The sequence below is a fragment of the Kogia breviceps genome, chromosome 17 (genome assembly GCF_026419965.1).
Source record: "Kogia breviceps isolate mKogBre1 chromosome 17, mKogBre1 haplotype 1, whole genome shotgun sequence".
NCBI lineage: Eukaryota > Metazoa > Chordata > Mammalia > Artiodactyla > Physeteridae > Kogia > Kogia breviceps.
Window position 1 is genome coordinate 71,339,185 of NC_081326.1, and position 21,153 is coordinate 71,360,337.

Consider the following 21,153-nt stretch of genomic DNA (forward strand, 5'->3'; position numbering starts at 1 on the left):
CCTACCACAAAAAAAAAAAAAAAAAAAAAAAAAAAAAAAAAAAAAAAAAAAAAAATCTCAAAACAACAGATTAATAGAAAAAGTGATTCCTGGTTTGTGGTAAACCTGGAGCCCTTGACAGGGGCCAAAACAAGGGCTCAGAAACACAGATTCACTCCCAAAACACAGGAGCTTCCCACCAGACAGAAAATTAGCCTTCAGTGAAGATGAATTAACAATAAAAATATACAAAATACATGGGGAAGTGACTCACCACAAGGGAGTTTGAATAATCACAATCATCAGGGAGATGAACTCCCAAGAATTTAAGGCAAAAGAACAGTCCAAAACAACTGCAAAATAAGAATTTTTAAAAGCAAATAGAAGTAAATAGAAGAATAGTAACCACAAGAAAACAATAAGATATTATTTTAAAAGGCCAGATTGCTTTGAAAGATAAAGACGTTAAAGGTAAAGAGGAAGACATTAAAAATTGGGTTCCCGATATTCAGAATCCAATGAATAAATTAAATATCAGATTAGACACAGCTGAAGAGATGATTAGTTAACTGGAAGAACAATCCAAAGAATGCATCTCAGGGAATCCAGAGACAAAACATATGAGGGAAGCATAAGGATACCTACAGCATAGAATGAGAAAATTCTATCATTTAAGTAGAATATAGAGAGAATGAGGGAGAAGCAATGTTTAAAAATGTAATTATGAACTTTCCAGAGTGGATAAGATATAAATTCTTGGAACATAAGTTCTGAGAAAGAAGGGGTAGATAACTTCCTCAAGGCCACATAACCAATAGGCAGTGGAGTCAGGTTCATACTGACTCAATCTGCATGAGCTCTTCATTTCAACTAGCACCCCCATGCTGCAAACAAGTCTTTGGTATTCTCCTTGAGGGCTCAAATCATGACTAATTCATGGGATCCTTGTTGCTGTAACAAACCTCAAACTGTATCTGGTCCAAAACAATGATAATTATGAAGCTGTCAACCCAGCATTTCCTAAAATGTGTTTCAAAAAACATTTGTCCCATAGTGAAGGGTAGGGGTGAGGAGGGTTCTCTGGTCAAATGTTTGGAAAACACCATACATGCAATATCTCTTTGTGGAGGCATAGCAAATATCAGTGTATTAAACTTTCTGGTAAGTCTGATATAAAGACTCCTGTTTGATTCCAGAGCAAATTTCTCCCCAAATACCAACAACTATTGACCTTCAGAAGTCTCTCTCTCTCTTTTTTTTTGTTACAATTCTGTATAATATTGGAAACAAATAATTATTCAACTTTGTTTGAATACTTCCATTGTTATGGAATTCACTATCAACCAAGGCAGTCCTCTCTACTTTTAGACAGCTTTTATGGACAGAAAATTATTTTTTTATTGAAAGGAAATGTTTCATCTTCTACCCGTTGGCATTAACTATGCCCCATAAGGTTATAAAGAAAATGTCCTGACCTTGTTAACGTCTGCTGCAGTAACAAATGACTTCTAGATTTCAGGGGTTTACAACAACAAATATTGTTTTCTTGCTCATGTACTTACCAGCTCCAGGTGAGCTGAGTCTCTGCTCTTTGATCTTACTTATTTCAGGGCTGAAGGAGCATTCTCCATCTTGGTTAGGGCCAAAGAGAAATTGTGATGGAGGTTCCTAAAGCTTAGCGTGGCAATCTCCACTTTCATGTTTAATTGGTCAAAGCAAGTCATATGACCCAGCCAATTCTCAAAGATGAGAAGATATGATCCTGACATGGAGAGGGTAGCCAATATTTTGTAACTATAATACAATCAACTATCTAGTCAAATCTGTCATTCAGAAAATGTGAAGATGGCTACTGACTAGGTTCTGGTACCAATTCCAATGTTTGGGGTTGGGGGGATCCCCACCCCAACAAGCAATTCTCCTGATATGAGTGGGTGTTCTGTAATTCAACTCAATTCTGACACTATCTACCAGGAGATAGCACCAGATTCCACAGGTTAAGTGTTTATTTAGTTCCACAAGGCTGACACCCCCTTGCCCAACTTCAGACCCCAGTCGCAAATCCCGGTTGTTACCTGTGCCTCTGACACACTGGCTATAAATCAGAGTTTCCCATCTAGACCCTCTCTTTGTGTTCAATTAATTTGTTAAAGCAACTCATAAAACTCAGATAAACATTCTACTTACTAGATTAATGGCTTATTATAAAAGGATGTAACTCAAGAACAGCCAGATGGAAAAGATGCACAGGGCAAGGTAACAGGAAAGGGCATGGGACTTCCATGCCTTCTCCAGGTGTGACATTCTCCCCAAATCTCCATGTGTTTACCAACCCTGAAGCTCTCTGAAGCCAGTCCTTTTGGGTGTTTATGGAGGCTTCATTACACAGACATGATTGATTAAATCATTGGCCGTTTGTGATTGATTCAGCCTCCATCCCTTCTGGGTGGGAGTGGGCATGAGGGGGGAACTAAAAGTTCCAAACCCCTAATCAAGAGGTTGGTTCCCCTAGCAACCAGCCCCCTCATCCAGCTTACCTAAGGGCTTTCCACAGGTCATCTCATTAACATAACAAAAGATACCTTTATCATTCTTACCACAGGAAATTCCAGAGATTTTAGTAGCTGTGTGCCAGGAAAGGGGATGAACACCAAAAACATATTTCTTATTATAAATCAAATATCACAGCTACCATGTGCTCCTGGTGTTCCCCGGCTTCTCCAATTTCCAGTTCCTTGTCTGTTCTTTTATGACATGGTTTTGAGTATCTTGGGATCTCCCTTCCCTGAATATATTCCAGGTAATATTAATATTAATAATAATGATGACTGGTGAATATAAACCTGTGGCTATGCTCCACTCTTTACCGGCATCGTCTCTTTTAACCCTCTCAACAGCCCTGGGGACAGGTGTTATTATACTCATTTACAAATGTACAGGTGGGGAAACCGAGGCTCGGCAAGCTTGATTAACTTAACCAATTTAGAGCTGGTATATGGCAGAGACTGTCTGACTATAAAGCTCAGCTCTTAATCTCTACTGTACACACTGCATCCCTGTGTAGTTCTGTTCCCTAAATATGTATGAGAAGCTGAGGAAGAGATGACACCTTTCTAGTCTCAAGAACATATGCCATGGGGCACAAGTGTCCAAAAGTGAGATAGAAATTCTATGATTCAACACTTGAAGTAAGAATAAGAATATGTTGGCACATCTTTCAGAAGCACTGTGTCCTCCAAGCACATGGAGGTCCATTTGCACATTTAACGTACATTAAAAACCATCTGTGCATACTTGGTGCAATAATCAACAGAGTAATTTATGGACATGATCTGGATCACAGATGGAAAAAGTATTTTACTTTCTATGTGAACTCCGATTTTTTATAAATGACCACCTTGAGGGTTGTGTTGAGAAGGATCCTGAGGGGTTCTTAAGAAAGTGTGGCATAATCAATAAGCAATGTCTGCTAAAAGAAAATAAGAAGGGAGCTGTGCTAGGCTTAGCAAGCATTTGTCATCCTTACACTAGAAAACACCACCCATATGATTCAGGGAATAAAGCCTCTCAGAAAAATACTGAACTAAGATTTAATTTCATAAAAAGGAAGGAGAAAGCTAATAGCACCTACCATTGAGCATATACTTTATTTCACTTACTCCATACAACACAAGGCAAATGGGTATTATGTCCCCATTTTATAGACAAGAAGATGAAGTCTTGGAGATGCCAATTAACTCCTCCTGAGATCCATAGCTAGTCTATGGTAGAAACAGGATCCAGCTTTAGGTCTGATGGATTCTTGATGCTAGACCACAGCATGTCACCTCTAAAATGCTCTGAGCTACATAAATTGTCCTGCTAGCTGACCTAGCTCTTTTGCCATGATATGGCCCAATTCCAGGACATCCAACACTTTTCTATTCCTGCCTTTCCTCCTTCTCACTGGCTGAAGACTCATTCCTCTCGGAACACAAATGGCTACAAGGCGAGACACTTTGTGTTGGACCAGATCATGCCTCCTAAAGGTGGCAGGTTTGCATCATGACTTTACATACATGCTCTGAGCGCCGACAGCAGGAGGCAGGCAGCAGTGTGGCTCTGCCATGAGGCACATATAGAGCTGCTGTCCTTAAGCCTCAAACAAGAGACTAACGCTCAGGGGAGACGCCACGCAATAAATAATTTTTGCCATGACACATTCCTTCCCTTTGCATAAATTTAACACCCCGCTCTCTGTACAATATGTGATCTTCCTGCTAACTCCCCATAGACAGAAATAGCTCTGGTAAGATGTGATAAAATACAAGTGGCAGAAAGGAAGGGAGACACGACACATAGGAGAACTTGACTTTAGTGCCGACTTTTCTACGATGGATATTTTTTTTTGCATTCTTTACAATGAACAATGTACAAAGGCCAACCACAGTGGGTCAGATCACCAGTCCATGGGACCCCCCAAAGTATGAAATGCATGTATTTTTGGACTCTGAGATGCTGGTTCCCTGTTTCTTCTGCCAAGTAGTATCTGGCTGCCAGTCTCTGCCTTCCTTCTTTTCTCCACAGCAATGGCCATGGACCACTTCCCTCACTGTAAACATGCAGTCCAGGCACCAGCCTCAAGAGCCAATCCTGCCTCCATTGGAAGAGTTCTATGCAGGTCTAGCAAAACTCATATATTCAGCTGGTATATCTCTGGATTTGGGGCTCAGTTTAGATTGCTGTGCAACTTTGAAGGGACTAGGCACATATGTATGTATGGGGTCCTTCTTTCTGGAGATCAGACCGCTAACACAAAATAGTCTGCCTTAGATGTTTCAGATCTCCCTAAATAAAATTTCCCATAATTTATATCCTCCAAAGAGGGACTTTGGCACCTGGAAAATCTTTCACTGTTGAGTAGTACCCTGTGTTCCCTTTGATCCAGATAGCCTGCATAATCTTGGTATTCCCATCTCTAGGGAGGAAGCACACTGTTTGAGAAGAATCCCTTGTTCCTGCACACAGAGGCACCCTGATTAGGTAAGAGCATCTGTTCTATATGCCGTAATTACCAACATCCTGGTAATAGCACCTTTCCTCCTATATTGCCCTTCTCCTCTCCCATGTCATTCTGTTTGGGAATGTCAATCAAAGTAACCCATCCTTCTCCACCTCCAAGCTTCAGTGTGACCATGTGATCTATTTATTCCACCCCCTGGAAACCAGATGAGGAGAGCTCCGAGGGATGGGCACATGAGTAAAGTAAGAGTAACCAAGTCACAGGTGTGAACTGGCCAGAAGTTTTTCAGCTTCAAGTGACAAAACTGCCAACCCAAACTTGGGTAGACAGAAAATAGAATACATGGGCCTATGCAGTAAACTGAAAACCAAGAGTAGATGCACTGCAGAAACAGTTAACTCGAGGGTTGCAAATGATGTCATCAGATAAGTTCTCTTTCCATTGATGCTTTGCTTTCCCTCACCCCCATGTCCAGGTCTCTGCGTTTCTCTGCACTGGATTCACTATCAGGCACTTTCTCTTGATGTATGGCAAAAGTGCCACTAGCAGTTCCAGGCTTACGTTCTATAACATCAGCTATGTAGAGGAAGTAGGGCATTTCTTTCCCAATGGATGCAGTCCGAGGACTGACTCTCATTTGCCCAGCTTGTGTCTATGGGTCTGTTCCTAAGCCCGATCAAATGGTAAAGCTTTTCTTAGGTGGAGTTCTGTCACATGCAACTGGAAGAGATGGACCAATACCAAGGTTCCTTTCTGATGAGCTGTTGACTTAGACCTTTGGTATATCAAGAACCCAGAGGAAGGAGATAAGGTTACCAGAAGACACATCAAGACACAAACAGCAGAATTTGGAGAGATAATAAACAAGACAGAATTCAACCCTACCTCACTTTCCTCATCTCTCCGGACAAAGGCACTAGCTGCCTAATATGTGAGAGTTTCTGTCAAATGCTGCACCTGCCTGGTATGGTGCATGTGTCTCTATGGTGACCAAAGGGGGTTTAAACATTTTCTAGAAGTTACTCCTGATGAGCTTGAGAGCATATTGCCTCCTAACACAATGCTGGCTGGCATCAAAGGTCAAAAGAACCTCCTGGCTACTGCTTTTATTACCTCAGTTATCCACAAAAAGCCATAAATACTGAGTGGTAACACTAATAATTGAGCCCTGCTGCTTTCCTATGACCTGGGTCCGCACGCTCATCACAGCAATTCCAATTCATGCTCATCACTCAAATCACTGTCTAGGTCTAGGCCTTATGTTCCAGTTATAGTTTTGTCTGCTGGCCTGGTATATCAGTCCCTCTAGGACTTTGTTTCCTTAGAAATGGAAGCTGTGTCCTTGAACCCCTAGCCAGTACTGAGGGGCTGCTGTGTGCTGGCATTGCTGCAGGGTGACCATAGGCTGCCACACTGGTGTAAGTTGAGCCCCAGACTCAGTTACTAAACTGCCTGCTTGACATCTCCACTGACGGCACCTCTCTAGCTCGACATGCCCAGAATTGATTGCACTAAATCTCTTCTCCTCAGTCCGCTCTTCTGCTAACGCTCTCAGTTTCAGTAGATGGTATCACCATCTTTCCATTTGCCCATCTCAGAAATGCAGAGATCATCCTTGACTCTTTGCTTTCAGTTACCCCCATGTACAGTCAATCACCCCATCCTATTGATCCTATATTCCCAGTAAGTTGTCAGGACCACCTACTTGTCTCCATCCCCACATCTAGCACCTTGGCCCAAGTCACCAGCATCTTCCACCCTGACTGTGGGCCCATCTGTTTCCATTCTTGCCCTCTAGTCCATTTTTCACACAGCAGCCAGAATAACCATTTCAAACCACAAGTTAAATTGTCTCAATCCCACACATAGTGTCCTCCAATTGCTCTTCTTTGTCTCAGACCCTGTTCATCCCCTAGGTCTTAGACTACATGCAACTTCCCTGGGTCACTTTTCCCTGACCACTTTCATAGCATCCGATATGTAATCGTCATAATATCTATCAGAATTACCATATATTGATTATTTGTGTTACTATTTATTGAATATCTACCCTCCCAGGTGAATTAATTTCTATAGAACGTGAGTGCTATATCTCGTTTTCTCCCCGTTTTCCCCAGAACCTAGTTCCCCACATAGTTAATGCTCAATAAATATTTAATAAATAAATTTATGAATGAATATCATAGCACATTCAAACAGTATCTAGGCAGAGCCTAAATAGTCATCATTCTGGAAGGTTGCAAAGAGAAATCTCTGTTTTGGAGGTTGGACTAGATAATTCTTCAAACTCCTTCCAAGTAACCCTTTTAAATTCTTTCTAAGAGTCTCATCATCCCAATGCTAAACACTAGGCATCACTCAACATCACAGCCACAAACATAGAAAATACAAGAGGTAATCTCAGCATTTACTAAATTAACCTATCATAGGAGATACCATTAGTTGTTATATCGTGTCATCAAGTCATCTGATTTCCATTCTATTTTCAAGCCCTTTCTTCTGAATATGGGAGAGGGAATAACATTTATCACCATCTAAAAAAAAAAAATTTAAACCTACCAACCCAACATATTTGAGGATTGTCTTAGGCCTTACCAAAGAATTCACCAAAGTGGTTCATTGAAACAACAAGCTCTCTGAGGGCATTTTAAATTGCATTTGGTTTACAAAAATCTGATTTGCACATAACCATTCAGGAACATATTGATTGATTAAAGTGAGATACACCGGGACATAAATACCTTTAATCTTTTATAACAAAGGCAGCAATTAGAATTGCTTTTGCTAAGCAAGTTTTGAAACAGAGGGTTCGATCTCTTTGGTGGCACCCCCCAACCCAGAAGACTCCCTCTCTCCCTACACGCTTTTCTCCTAATTAAATGAGGTAAACATTTTGGATTCTTTGTAGAATGCAGTTTCTGACAGGATCACACTGCTATCTTAGAGATATTGAAAAGGCTGTGTTAGGGGCTTAATTTCATTTCCATCCCTCTTTGTTAATATAGTCCCTTCTCATTCTCACTTCTTGGGCGCATTGCTCGAGAGGGATCCATTTGTCGGCTATTAAACAATGGTCAATTCCTATGGTATTAGATGGCCTCGTATTCCCCAGCCACAGTGCCATTTTCATCCCCTGAAAAAGTCTGCCCTTTGTGTGCGTGTCTGTTTGTTTGCTTTATTTAGCTCGTGGTGCGAAGTGCCTAATAAGGAATCCTGACGATAGTTTGGTCCATCTCCAGATTGAATTTCTTTATAGATCAGCCTCAGTAATTCATTTCCCAACTGGTTTGAATCAATACAGCTTGACTCAGCTTAAGGTTGGAGAAACTAACAAAAACGTACTGACTGGTACTGCTTGGGTGTCTCAAAGCACCTTCTTCATAAAGGCTCTCTTTGATGGTGACCTGTCAGACTGATCCACAGCCTCTTAGTGAAGTCGGGGTCTGAGCTCTACCCAGGCCCCAAAGCTGTCATGGCCTTGTTTTGTTTGATTCTGTGAAGCCAGAGGCCAAAGAGGCTTTTGCAAAAACAGCATGGTATGAGGGAAAGATGAGTAATGGTGTATCAGGTTGCCCTCAGAACTTGCTGTTGGGCTTCAGGGAGTGGCTGGACCATTCTGAGATTACATTTCAGCATCTACAGAAGAAGGTAGCTGGACCTATGCATATATGAGGTCTCATTGAGCTCTGAAGTGCTAAGACTCTGTATGGAGATAGAAAGACTGGCTGTATCCCTATCCTCCAGCCCACTTTTCAAGTGCACGTTGCAATGACCCGCCATTTGGATAAAGAGATGGAAAACCATTGTTTCTAAATAATGGAAAAAAATACTTGCCCTCTGCCACAGGGATTCCAAACCCGGCTCTCATATTTTCTAGCTATGTGGCCTTGGCTAAATCATGTTATCTCCTTCGTGCTCTGTTTCTCTATCTGTAAAATGGAGACATGTAATAATGCCCTTTGTCCATTCGGGGGATGCTGTGGGGATCAAATGGGGTCACAGGGGCAAGAAGCACTTTGGAAAGTAAAGCAGGATGTAGAAAAGGAACTGTTAATCAGGTGGCCAGTGCATTGCCAGAGAACAGAGGCTTGAACATCACCCTGGAGCTTCATAAATCTGGCTTCCTCCTGCTCCCTCCTCTCCCAGCTGCCCCGCTGCAGTTGTAGTTCACGCTGGGACAGAAATCATGGCTTGTTTACAAGTTATTCGAGTGCAGAGACTCGTAAGTGTGGGCAGCTGCGGAGATTCAGCCAAGTCAGCTCCGCCAGCCTGCTCACCCTACCAGGGCAAAAGTCCTAACACCCACTGGTCTACCAGCCATTCAGCCATCAATGCTCTGCCTAACAAACTGGGAACACAGGGCTCACGAATGTTCCAGATAAGGGATCAACAGTGAGGACGGGCTGACCCCATACATTTCTAGATCAATGATGGCATTCGTAAACTATTCAGTGATGTTCTAACACAAGGCATGTTTATGCTTTTTACCTAAGATCCTACTGATTCTTTTTTTAAACAGAATATCTGTAAGCCCTAGGGCCTAGAAACAGAATTAATTTCAGTTTTTATTTCTTTTAAATATCTATAATGACCTGGATCCTTACTCTGAGCCAAGTTTTGTACTGATACTACATAAATGATTGACTTTATTCTTAACATCTCTGTGACGTAGGTATTCACTTAGTAACATTTCTTGAATGAATGCATACAGTTAAATAATGAACATATGTTCAGTGCTTTCTACATGAAACGTACTGTGTGGGTCATTGGAGGTTCAGAATAAGCAAAGTAAACAGTGTAGCTGTTATCATGGTCTAAGTATTATGGTCTTCATTTGTAAATAAACAAACTGAAACACAGAAGATGAATTAACTTGCTCAATGTTACACAGCAACACAGTAAGTCTGGCTCTGGTCACAATGGAGGAACTAGTACAACGTACCTTCCTACTTCAAACAGTGATTAAAAACTTAAAAAAATATATAAAGCAATTGTTTTCAGGCCTTGGACATCAAGGAGCATAGGGCTGTGATACTTAAGAAAAGAAAATCACACAGAATAAACCTCAAGTCTGGTCTGGTTCTCTGCTTTAAGACACTTTCCCAACTTCAGCACAGAGAGATGAGATCTTCAAGGAGGGCAGGTTGAGACACATGTTTGGGGCTTCCCACTGCATGTGCACAAGGTGAGACTCCACAAAGTCTAGCGGAGAGCAGCTTCTATGGGCTGAAATTGCACAGATCATGGAAAACTGGTAGATATGGAAGTTTAAAACCAGCCAGAGAGAAGAGAGCTCACTGAGCACCTCAAGGATTTAGTTGAGACTTCATAAAGGCCAAGATTTAGGAGTAAGGACCAACTCCTAGAGTCAGGATCAATCCCTAGAATATAGACAAAATGAAAACAAACCAGCCCTTAACAAAGTAAAAATCTTTCCAAGCCTGGAAAGTTGAGAGGATCTACCAATAACTTAATACCTCCCCAAGCAGAATGTAATACTCTTTAAAAGAAGACAATATGATCCAGATTTCCTACAATGCATCTTTCTGAATGTTCACCATATATTCAAAAATTGTTAAATATGCAAAGTAGGGAAAGGACCCATAATTTATAGAAAAATAAGTCAGTAGATGATGCAGTAACTGGAAATAGCAAATAAGGACTTTAAAACAGCTATTATAAATATATTCAAGATGTAAAGGAAAAGATAGCCATAATGATTAAAAATAGAGGAATGATTTTAATTCTAAAACTGAACATTATAATACCTAAATAAAATTTATCTAATGACAATATATTAGAGATGGCAGAAGAAAGAATCAGTAAACTTGAGATAGATCAATAGAAGTGTTACAATCTGAAGAATACCGGGGGAAAACTTGAAAAAAGGAAAAGTGCCTCAGTGCATGTGGGGTAATATCAAGTGTCTAGTATATGTGTGATTGGAGTTCCCAAAGGAGAGTCTAGAGAGAATATGGCAGAAAAAATATTTCAAGGAATAATGGCCAAAATGTCTCAAATTTGATGAAAATATCAACCTATAGACCCCAAAAGCCCAGCAAACCTAAAGCAGGATAAATATAAAGAAACCCTGGAATGGAAGAGAGAATAACAGTACAGATCTTGAAGATTTTAAAAAGATAATAGATTCCATAACTTAGAAGAAATGGATAAATTCCTTTACAAGCGTAATTTAATAAAAGTTACATAAGATTTTTACAAATTGAAAATTTTATTCTAAAATGTATATAAAAATTCAAAGGATCTAGAAAATGAAATAATCTTGAAAAGGAAAACTTGGAAGTCTTATACTATCTGATTTCTAGATTTACTGTAAAGCTACAGCAGTCAATACAGTGTAATACTGGCCTAAGGATAGAAAAATAGATCAACAGTACAGAATTAGAGAATCCAGAAACAGACCTACACATTTGGACATTTGGATCAATTAATTTAAAAAAATTCATGCTAGAAATTTAATGAAGAAAGAAAATTTTATTCAGCAAATGGGAAAAAAAAAAGAAATTCCAATACTTTCCTAATCAAACACAAAAATTAATTCAAGATGAATCATGGACTTACATGTAAAAGCCGATACTATTAAATCTTTTTTCTTTTTAAAAATTTATTCATTTATTTATTTATTTTTGGCTGCATTGGGTCTTCATTGCTGCACATGGGTTTTCTCTAGTTGCGGTGAGCGGGGACCACTCTTCGTTGGGGTGTGCGGGCTTCTCACTGCAGTGGCCTCTTCTGTTGTGGAGCACGGACTCCAGGCGTGCAGGCTCAGCAGCCGTGGCACATGGGCTTAGCTGCTCCATGGCATGTGGGATCTTCCCGGACCAGGGCTCAAACCCGTGTCCCCTGCATTGGCAGGCGGATTCCCAACCACTGCGCCACCAGGGAAGTCCTCTTCTTTTTCTTAAAGAAGAAACATATTCATAGAAAAAATAGAAGAAAAAATATATTCAAACTTTAGCATGGCTAAGATTTCTTAGAAAAGACACAAAAATAACCCCAAGAGAAAAATTGGACTTTATCAAAATTAAAGACCCCTAGTCATTACAAACAAACAAACAATAAAAAACAAAAACAAGCCTGTTAAGAAAAGGAAAAGGCAAACCACAGACTGAGAGAGGTTATTCACAGTGCATATATCTGACAAAAGACTCATGTCCATAATAAAACTAATCCCTATAAGTCAATAATTTTTAAATATTATAAAAGCAGACAAAAGACTTGAAAAGACACCTCACAAAAGAAGTATAAAAATGGGCAGTGAGCTTAAGAAAGAGCTCAACATCCTCTGACATCAAGTAAAAGCCAATTAAAACCACAATGAAATACCACTACATATCTACTAGAATGACTAAAATTTAAACAATAACCCCAAATGTTGGCTAGGATGTAATGCCACCAGAACCCTCATACATGGCTGGTGGGAATGTAATAATACGAATGCTTTGGAAAAACAGTTTGGCAGTTTCTTACAAAGCTATACATCTCCCCTATGATTTAGCAATCAATTCACAGGTATTTTACCCAAGATAAACGAAGATATGTCTAAGAAAAGACTTATCCAAAATGTTTATAAGAGCTTAATTTAATAGCCCCAATCTGGAAACAACCCATCAGCAGAAGAATGCAGTATATTATAATATATTGCATTATATTAATTCAACAAAATACTAATTAGCAATAAATGTTATAAAGTATTGTTATCCACAGCAACATGAATGAATTTTAAGAACATTCTACTGAGTGAAAGTAATCATATATAACACATACTGTAAAATTCATTTGTTCAAAGAAGGCAAAACTAATCTTTGGTGACTGAAATCAGAACCCTGGTTGTCTCTAGGGTAGTGGAGATTGCATAGGATGGGTTAATGGAGAACTTTCTAGGGTGCATAGGATGGGTTTTGGAGAACTTTCTAGGGTGACAGAAATGCTCCTTATTTTTATTGGTGTTTTATGTTGTATCGGAGAATGCATTTGTCAAAACTCATTGAACTATACCTTTATAAATCTGTTTATTTACCTGTATATAATTTTTATCTCAGTTAAGATAATCCAGTCTGTCTGATCCCAATGCCCACATTTTTTTTTTTGCTATCCTATGCTGAATATCAGGCAAAAAGTTAGCCACTGGAAATTTTACAAACCTGAAATGAGTCAGCACCTTGTGAAGTAAAGAGAATGGATTCCTGTATTAGAAGAGCATAAGTGAGGAAGCTGTTTATAAACTGTAAAGGTGACAGAAATATATATTTTTAAAAAACTATTATTATAAACTGTTAAAGCAGTATCACACCCTAGGGGCTTTGGAAAAAGTAGCCATTTGCCTTATCTGTTGTTGCATAAGTGGCTTAAAGCAAAAAATTTTATTCCCTCATTTTTCTGTGGGTCAGGAATTTGGAAGTGGCTTAGCTGGGTGAATCTAGCCAGCCAGCCCTCAGGCTTTTCATTTAACCTGGAGAGAATCATTTGTATAGGGTCAATAGGAATATGTGTTGCAGCGAATACCAATCAGGTTACTCCGTAGCTCACCACAATTGCCCTTCTTGGAGAATAGCCCCAATCACAGAGGTGGACCTGCAGTCACGATGTGCAATGTTCTTGCAACTTAATCCTGACCTCTGGCCACCTCCTAGGGGTGGACAACTGTTCTAAGCCGGACCAACGTTTGAAACTTGAATGGAGAGACTGAAGCTGGGTTAAGCTGTTACCTTAATAAGTGTCCATATACTCCAGCTGCTGAGGCCTGAGCGGACCGCGACCCATGGAGACCACCGCCGCCATTAGGTCGCGGGGGTGGGGATGGGGGAGGGGTTTGCTGCTGCTTCACGGCCTGGCCCCAGCCAGTGGGCGGCCGTGGCGAGGGCTCTGGAGCTCTGCAGGACACAGCCCTCAGCCTGTCCCCGGGCCCCCCCAGCTCACCTGTGCGTCCCAAGGATGGTGGGCCTGGGAGGACCCCGGGGAGAAGGCCACGATCTGCATCTCACTGCAACCTCTGCCACAAGGACCACTGCCAGGCTGACTGTTGTTGGAGCGGGACCCTATCGGGTCTCGCGATAACGGTCTCGGTCTCGCGATAACGGTCTCGCGATAACAGTCGAGCGCTGAGTGCCGGGGCCTAAGGGCCGCGCGCCCGCCCGCCCTGCCCCTATTACAGTCCGAGAGAAAGAACGCAAGACTGAAATGCAAGTCTCCTCTGTACCCTGACGTCCCTTTTGCAGTATCCTGTTGCTCACACAGACCAAGCCTGGTACAAGCAGGGGGAGACTGTACCCGGGTAAGTCCTGGGGGCAGGAGGCCCGAGGGCCCTCTTGGAGGCCTGGAGGCCCGGTACCGCAGTGTTTCATCCCTGTTCCACAACTCATTAGACGTGCGATTTGGAACAAATTACTTACTCTTTTTAAGCCCCAGTTGCTTAATCTAGGAAATGGAAAGGAATAATTGTACTTACCTCAAGGGGCTAAATTGGTAATGTTAGAAGGTTCTCAGAAGGAAACCTGGAATGGAGTCAGTTTTCATTAACTGTATCTTAAAACACAAATCCATTAGTACCGCCCTATGGAATGTCTAGTATTGTAACAGGGGAGGGGCGCTCAGACACCGGTCCGCGTCACGGTGGGTGGTCCCCGCGAAGGTGGTCTCCCTGGGTCGTGGTCTGCGGACACCACCACCCCCGCCCCCCCCGTTTGTGCAGCCAGGGGAGCCTGAGGGCTGGCTGGGTCCTGGGCGCCCGGCTCCCTCAGTGATGGCAGCTGGGCAGTGTCTGGGGAGCTGGCCCCGAGGGCGCCACCAGTTGAGACCTGCCCCTTCAGCAGGCCTAGCACTGGCGGGAGAGCTCCCAGGCAGGGTGACTGGCCGTGCGGGACCCCCCCACCCTTAGCCAGGGCCTGGACCCCGGAGGGCAAGAGTCGGTCCTTGGAACGTTAAACAAGTAAAATGAGGGGTAACGATGTCGCTTTGTTTACAGGATTTGTTAAGGGTTAAAAGCCGCCAGGAGGCATGGAGACAGAGCTTAAAGCCTCCCCTTCCCTTTCCTGTATAATTCTCAAGCCTTCGACCTTTAAGAGTATTACACCTTTAGATAAAAAGTTGCAGAACAGAGAATAACACTGTTTTGATGGAGGTTTACAGGAACATCGTGACCTGACCTTGACCTGACCAGTTGCAAAAACAAAGGATCTGACACGAAGAGGTTTGCAACTAATCAATCGTCCCTCACCTTTCCTATAAAAGGGCTTTGCTGAAAGCCTTCAGGGAGTTTGGGGTTTTTAAGGCTTGAGCCACCTGTCTCCTCACATGGCCCCTGCAATTAACCTTTCTGTGCTCCAGGCTCCGAGGTTTTGGTATTGTTTGGCCTCGCTGTGCGTTGAGCATACGGACTTGCGTTTGGTGACAGTATTGCTCCCTTGGCCAGGTAGCCTGCTTAAACATTCTGCCACTGACTGCATATCTGGATCAGCTTTTTAAATTGGCGCCTTCCTCTAATTTGGATCCTTGAAGCTGGATAAGTTCTATACTGAACCCATATCCAGTGGCTCCTCCCCATTCCTGCTTTTAAAAAAAAATTAATTTATTTATTTTTGGCTGCGCTGGGTCTTTGTTGCTGCGCGTAGGCTTTTCTCTGGTTGCAGCGAGTGGGGGCTACTCTGTTGCGGTGCACGGGCTTCTCATTCCAGTGGCTTCTCTTGTTGGCGGAGCTCAGGCTCTGGGCGCACAGGCTTCAGTAGTTGTGGCATGTGGGCTCAGTAGTTGTGGCTTGTGGGCTCTACAGTGCAGGCTCAGTAGTTGTGGTGCACGGGCTTAGTTGCTCCGTGGCATGTGGGATCTTCCCAGACCAGGGCTCGAACCCGTGTCCCCTGTATTTGGCAGGCGGATTGTTAACCACTGCGCCACTAGGGAAGTCCCCCATTTATTTACCCTGTGTGTTTGGTATCTTTTGCCTTCTCTTCTCTCCTTAGACTGTGAGCTCTCTTGAAGGAAACTTGTGCTTTAATCTCTGAATTTCCCAAAGCCACTGTTTGAACTTCGTATTGATTTTTACATAGCCCATGCTCACATAGCATTTGCTGGCTACATTTTACGAAGCAGAACATCCAGAAGGTGAAAGCCACTATCATAAGATAATCAATCATTGTCCCCCAAATGGTGTATAGTAAGCCACCCCCAAACTCAAAGCCATACAACCACAACCGCTTACTTGCTCATGGGTCCGCAGGTCAAAGGAGAATTGGTTGATCTTGGCTGTGCTGGGTTGGGTGGTGCTGCTTTGGGCTGTGAGTCAGCTGGGCTTGGCTTCTTGCTGCAAGTCTCAGCTCAGGTCTGCGCTGCCTGGGTTTATTCCAGGACCCAGGCCGAGGGGCAGTGCTTACCCTGGATGTGTTCTTTTCAGGTAACAGTAGAAGCACAAGAGGGCAAATAGAATCCTGCAATTCCTTTCAAGCCTTTCCTTGTTTATGAATGCTACTATCTAAGTGGCTGAAGTAGGTCACATGACTGAGCCCAAAGTCAAGGGATGCAGAAGTATTTCCTCTGCTTCCAGTGGGAAGAACTTCAAAGTCACTCAGAAAGTGGCATGGGGCTTCCCTGGTGGCGCAGTGGTTGAGAGCCCGCCTGCCGATGCAGGGGACAGGGGTTCGTGCCCTGGTCTGGGAAGATCCCACATGCCGCGGAGCGGCTGGGCCCGTGAGCCGTGGCCGCTGAGCCTGCGCGTCCGGAGCCTGTGCTCCGCAAAGGGAGAGGCCGCAACAGTGAGAGGCCCGCGTACCGCAAAAAAAAAAAAAAAAAAAAAAAAGAAAGTGGCATGGGCAAACTGATAAAAGTTGGGTCCAGTAATTCTACTATATAGGGTATTAAGTTATCAGAACTAAGAACCAAGTGTTGCTGGGAATACTGGACCTTCTGAGTATTGTTCTTTCACTTCTAGAACTGGGAAACACTTGAGAAATGAGTTTTAAACTGGGAGTCTGCATGAGAGTGACATGACCCAATGCATGGGTTTTAGAGATTCGACCCTACTTTCTTCTTCTGTGGACACTTCCACTGGTTTTTCCTTTGAGCTCTTTTTCCTCAGACATGAAGTAGAGATACTAAAACCGTCCCAGGGTGTTGTGAAAATTAACATTAATTAACATATAAGAAATTACTTGGCATTACAACGTGCTCAGTGTTTGTTTCCCCCTCTGTCCTGCTGGAGTGAGGGTGGGGGGAGGTGAAGGGTGCTTTGACTTTCCAGCAAGCTTCCGAGGCAGGAACTCAGTCAGGAAAGGACTCAGCTTTCCTGACTGAAAAAGAGGTAATGACAGAGAATCTTCACCATATTCATCCACTTGTTGCTTTAAGGTAGATGAGTGATCAACTGTTGCCTATTTTGGGTTCTAAAACGCCAAGTTATTGCCATAGAAACATAATTATAATGAGTCATTAAATGAAAATGTTTTCCAAAATCTTTTATAATTGAAGTTCTAAATTTCTACCTTTTCAGTCAGTTCATATAAGCGTAACCCCAAAACTGTAGCACACATCTTATTCTCTTCCAAATCAAATCAATGAGTTATTTGTGATAATTTATTTTTAAAAATGAAATAAATTCTCTCTGACCTTATCCTGAATGTGCAACTTCCACCCTTTCCGTTAAGAAATGGCATCTAGCCTGCTGAAACAATCTGGATTTTAACCTTGTTTTGCTTTGGCGTCCCAGGAAAGGTCTGTGAGCAGGTCACTAGCTGTTGACAGGGATCTTTCATCAACTTTAAAATATATCTGGGCTCACTTTGCTGGAGAATGCCGTAGAGGAATCCTTGAAGATTTGCAAGAGACTTGTTGGCTCTCCTCTCACACTCTGCAGCCAGTCCCCCACCAAGCCAAAGTACCTCCTACACCCAAAATACATTTCAAATCCATCTGTGCAACCTATGAATGACATGGGCTACGATGATATCCTCTCAAATGCCACCCTGTGTCTACTCTTATCTACCATCCCCATTCATTTTCACAAAGCAACCACAGTGGTCTTTTGAAAACCTAGAATCACATCACTTCTCCCTCTGGAAGAAGTGATGAAGGCTGTTTCTTGAAAAGCTTCCTATGGCTTCTTATTGTAATTAAAATGAAAGCCCAGATTTGCTAAGAGGCCATCAAGGGTCCACTTGGGACTGTACCATCTTGCCCTGACCTACATCTCAATTTCTTCCTTAGGTAGGTAAGCCCACCATAGTGAGCTTCCTTCCAGCTCTTTAATATTCTAACTTCTTCCTTCTCAAGATCTTTGCATAGGTTGTTCCCTCTGCCTGGAATACCCTTTCCTTTACTCTCCACATGTCCAGTTTCTTCTCATCTTTCATTTCAGCTTAAATGTCAACTCCACAAAATTGACATTCCCAGCAGACCCCCTTATTTATTATTCTCTGCTACCATCCCATTTACTTCTTTCGTAGTACTTACCCCAATTTGCTATTATAAATGCATTTGTGTTTTGACTTGTTTAACATCTGACTCATCCATTGGGTGTAAGCCCCATAGTAATAGCAGTAATATCTGTGTTTTCTTCACTGTAGTACAGCAGGGCATTGTCCTGTGCCTAACCCTGGAAGATGCTCAATAATTGCTTCTAAAGTGGATAAGTGATTGAATGAATGAATGAATAAATAAAGAAGGCTAAGTCATCAATATTTACCAAGAAACCTAAAATATCCCTGAAGCCCCATCAGATAGCCATCACTGGAGCATTGCCCAAGGAAACTACACAGTGTCTTTTGGAGGAAAAAGCACCAGCTTGGGGGTAATAAATCAGGGATACCAGTCCAATTACCCATGGGACTATCTGCAAATTTTAGGGCCTTTCTGCACCACAGCTTGCTTGTAGTGAAAATGAAAGTTTACGACCAAACTAGGAATGCTTAACCAGGAGAGGGCCATGGTCTACTATGGACATGCATTTTATGTTATTTTATAATAGTGAGCTTCCATCAAATTTTAAAATATTCTCGACTCCAAAAAGGTTAAGAAACACTGGATTAGATTAATTCTAAAGTCCCATATGCCTCTGACAATCTATGTTTCTATAAAAGGAAGACCAGCGTACTTCTCAATATTAGATGTGGCTGCATGTCACAGAGTTCCCACATAACAGCATTTCAAACAAGATTGAGGTCTATTTTGTCTCTCTTTCCTTTAGGTCTGGAGATGAGCGTTCCAAGATCAGTAAGGATTCCAAGCTTCCGGAGACTCCAGTTGCTGTCTTGTTGCTCCACCATCCCTCGGGCATGGCCCTTGTCTGAATGAATATTTGACCACATGGGTGGATGGATGTTCCAGCCAGGAGGACTGAGGTAGGGGAATGTCGCCTGTGTTTAAAGACAGAAGTGAAAATGTCACGTAGCGTGGGTCCTAACTTCCTATTGGCTGCATCTGGCTGGAAGAGAGTCTTAAGAGATACAGATTTCACTCTGGGTGGTCATGTGCTCAGCTAAAAATCAGAGGTTCTAATACTTCGGAAGATCAAGGCAATAAAGAATCTTTGCCAAAATCAGAGATTCTACATAAGTCTTAAGTAAAGAGATGTGTCTGATGCCTGCTATCATAAGAGACAGACTATGCAGAGGGAAATTAGGTTTGCAGACTGCCTGGCATAAGTAACCAGAGAATTTACATCTCATAGAATTTCAGGTTGCAAGAGACTTAAGAGTTTTGTAATCAAGCCCCTTTTGTCTGCGTATTTTCCATTGTGGTTTCTTCCTGAATTTAATTTATTTACACATAGAATGAATATTTACTGAGTACCTACATCTACTGCATTGTGCAGGCACTGTATCAAACTCTACATACAGAGTCCCTGCCCTCGGGGAGTGCATAGTCTACAGTAGACGAGGACAGCAGACCTTCCCACTGTGGCCTCATGGCCAGTTCTCCCAGGAGACAGTGGAAGGAGAAAGAAGAGGAACCTCCTCAGCCTTGTTTTGAAGGGTGATCAACAGGCACAGTGCCTGACATGGGGAAAGCAAAGGAGGTTTTCACATCACCTCCAAGGGATGGTTAAGAAGGAAGGAGGGAGGGAGGAAGGGAGAAAGGGGAAAGAGGGACGGGAGGGGAAGACAGAATTTTTTGCACTGGGTAAAAAAGTCACTAGAAGATTTCAGATCGTTAATCTGGTAACAAGTAAAAACCGATCTTGGGCTTAAAAGTATACACTCTATATAGTATTTTTGTTATTAAAAATGGTGTTAATGTCCTACGGAGTAGGGAGGCTGTCTTTCTCTTTTCTTTCTGTCCATCTCCCCTCCAGATGGTGAGCCCCAGAGGGCAGAGTTCGTGTCCGTTTATCTCTGTAGACACAGACTCTAGCAGTCTGACATAACAGCGGGTCCAACGGTTGCTTGGCAAATGAGTGAATGAGCAGATGTTAGGCTGATGAAGAGGAGCAGGCCTTCTACACAGAGGAAGCAGCCTCCAGAATGATGGGAAGGCTGTAGAGAGCAAAGAGCAGCAAGGGGTTCATCTCTGTTGGAGGCCAGTGCGCATAATGGGTGGAAGGAATGAGGGCAGTTGGGTGAAAAAAATCACTTTTGAAAACTGTGTCCTCAGGCTCCTGATCACTAGCCGCACACTGATAGTAGCCCAAGCCTTTCTTCTGCGGCACCTCTCACCGCCTGTGACCATGACTGGAGTCGCAGCAGGTTGTGAAGAGCCCAGGCCACTTCCTGGGCACAGATCCTGGCCTTCCCACTTCCTAGCTGCGTGACCTTGGGCACGACACTTAAACTGTCTATGAGGCAGTTTTCTTACCTGGCAAATGGAAATAAAAATGCCTATCTCATAGGCTTGTTGGAAGGTTTAAGTGAAAAAAATACAGTTAAAGTGATTAAAGTAGTTCCTTGATCATTACTGCTTAATAAATATTAGTTACTGTTAATAGGTGAGGATGATGATGATGATGATAGTTAGATGATAGTTAGAGAGAGAGAGATAGACAGACAGATAGATCAGGACAGGTATCTGTGTGGTTAGTTGATTATGGTATGTCTAACCCTACTGCATTATAAGGAAGGGGCAGGACCACCTCTTACCTTTATAGAGGCAGCCCAGCAAAAGGTCTGGGATGAGGAAGGCGCTCAATAAATATCGATGAAAGGACGAAAGTGACAATGCAGCTGGAGAGG

General features: G+C 42.5%; 1 protein-coding gene across 1 annotated transcript in view; it reads left to right on the forward strand.

Annotated features, from left to right (window-relative positions):
* The window catches only part of KHDRBS3 (KH RNA binding domain containing, signal transduction associated 3), a 659,142-nt gene that overhangs the window by 320,450 nt on the left and 317,539 nt on the right, over positions 1–21,153 (forward strand). The window contains exons 6-7 of the mRNA XM_067017886.1: positions 4,941–5,001; positions 19,173–19,326. The gene's annotated coding sequence lies outside the window, so the exon portion shown is untranslated. The remainder of the gene's footprint in view (positions 1–4,940; positions 5,002–19,172; positions 19,327–21,153) is intronic.